Below are 2,357 nucleotides of genomic sequence, written 5' to 3'. Positions count from 1 at the left end.
CTGTCAAGATATTCTCTAAACTCCATTACATAGCAAACCAGAGAAACTTAAGACTGGGGTCCTCTTTCTTTCCTTGGCCTGACTGGGCTATATATGTTTTGTAGCATCAAATGTGTTTCAACTTTTCAAACATGCTCCAACCATGCATATAGCAAAGTAAATTGAATTAGAAATGCTCAATATCACAAATGATTCAGTTAATTTGGTTCCGCTAGAAAATACACTATATGCTAAATGACAATTTTTATATCCCTATTGAATCGTAAACATAACAGTTTAATTTTCAGGAAGCCCTATATGACCATATGCTATGCTATGCTAAGTCACTTCAGTCGTGTCCAACTCCGTGTGACCCCATAGATGGCAACCCGCCAGGCTCCTCCTTCCCTGGGATTCTCCAGGCAAAAAGACTGGAGTGGGTTGCATTTCCTTCTCCAATGCATGAAAGTGAAAAGTGAAAGTGAAGTTGCTCAGTCGTGTCCGACTCCCAGTGACCCCATGGACTGCAGCCTAACAGGCTCCTCCGTCCATGGGATTTTCCAAGCAAGAGTACTGGAGTGGGGTGCAATTGTAGGAAGCACCAAATTGATTCACTTATTTGGTGTTAAGTGAAAACTGAAAGTTGCTCAGTTCAACTCTTTGTGACTCCATGGATTATACAGTCCGTGGAATTCTCCAGGGCAGAATACTGGAGTAGGTAGCCCTTCCCTTCTCCAGGGGATCTTCCCAGGAATCAAACCCAGGTCTCCCACATTGCAGGCAGATTCTTTACCAACTGAGCCACCAGGGAAGCCCAAGAATACTGGAGTGAATAGCTATCCCTTCTCCAGGAGATCTTCCTGACCCAGGAGTCAAACTGGGGTCTCCCGTATTGCAGGCAAATTCTTTATCAACTGAGATATCTGCTAACAGGGAATACCCAAAAAGCCTATAGCACCCTGTATTCCCAGGCGGTCTCCCATCCAAGTACTAACCAGGCCTGACCTTGCTTTACTTTCAAGATCAGACAAGATCGGGTGCATTCAAGGTAGTATGGAAGTAACCTAGAATTGGTAATGCGATAAAAATCATGATTCTTATTCCCAACAGACTTACATCTGCATAAAATTCAAATAACCCATACACCCTACCCCTGCTCATGAACAATTTACCAAGACACCAATGATGGAATAAGACCATTCATGGAGATCCAGGCTTACTAAACTTCCTTAAACTCCTCCAGGAAGAAATGTTTTCCTACCTCATGCTTTTTAAGAATTCTCTATTGGGCACATTTTCTTCAACTCTTATTATTCTAAAAATCCCCAAATAGGCCAATTTCCATTTAAAGCTTCCAGGTTGATTATTGCAGTTTCCAGAAATCCTAGGACTCTCACACAGTACTAGGCAATCCCTTTGCCTAGCAGTTACTCCTTTACACTTTAATATCCTGCTTTCTGTTTCATGTCTGACTACTGTGTCCCAGATGCTAGGTTGAAGCCATAGAAAGGCTGGAATCTTGAGTTGTGTGTTCATGGTGTTATCAACAACACTTAACTCCTGCCAAATGAATGAACACATGATCAATGTAATAGACTAAAAAGTCTAGGACTGAAACCACAGAAGCACAATGGTGAGTTAGACCAAGGTCTGTGTAATGCTTTCAGCTAAAAAGTTAAGACTTTATATAAGGCATATAAAATGTTTTTGTAATTTAGTATAATCTTGATACTTTTAAAAGGTTTATTAACTTTTGCATACAAAGAGACTCTGGATTACTCAGATTTTATAAGGTAAGAAAAATTCACCTATTAAAGGGTAATAGGTACCACTATACGCACGATAATGAAAATTTATGTGCATCATTTCCTCAGCAGGCCACCAAAAGGTCAAGTGTTTACCAAAAGTGAGTCATTTTTTTAAAAAAATAGTCTAGGAGAACTGCAAATCGACTTAAAACAAATGAAAATACACAGATTGTTGGTACACACCCGTGTGTGTGTATGTGTGTGTGTGTGTGTGTGTGTATACACACATATATATGGGGCTTCCCTGGTGGCTCAGTCAGTGAAGAATCTACCTGCAATTCAGGAGACCTGGTTTCAGTCTCTGAGCTGGGAAGATCCCCTAGAGAAGGGAATGGCTATCCACTCCACTATTCTTGCCTGGAGAATCCATCCCATGGACAGAGGAATCTGGCGGGCTACAGTGCACGGGGTCACAAAGAGTCAGACAAGACTGAGAGACTAAGCACACAAACAAATGATGTATATATATATATATATATATATATATATATATGTGTATATATTATGTGGAAATATTAAGTTGTGCCCAATTAGAGCTACTGTTTGAAAATTAATCCTGAGTGATTGAAG

The 2,357-nt window shown here is 40.4% G+C and overlaps 1 pseudogene; it reads right to left on the bottom strand.

The window, feature by feature from the left end:
• Positions 1–925: 925 nt before the first annotated feature.
• Positions 926–1,044, bottom strand: LOC139176575 (5S ribosomal RNA; annotated as a pseudogene).
• Between the last annotated feature and the right edge of the window lie 1,313 nt (positions 1,045–2,357).

Source organism: Bos indicus, chromosome 16 (genome assembly GCF_029378745.1).
Source record: "Bos indicus isolate NIAB-ARS_2022 breed Sahiwal x Tharparkar chromosome 16, NIAB-ARS_B.indTharparkar_mat_pri_1.0, whole genome shotgun sequence".
NCBI classification, from domain to species: domain Eukaryota; kingdom Metazoa; phylum Chordata; class Mammalia; order Artiodactyla; family Bovidae; genus Bos; species Bos indicus.
Note: the sequence above shows the minus strand (reverse complement) of the source record. Positions and strands in the feature narration are given on the sequence as shown.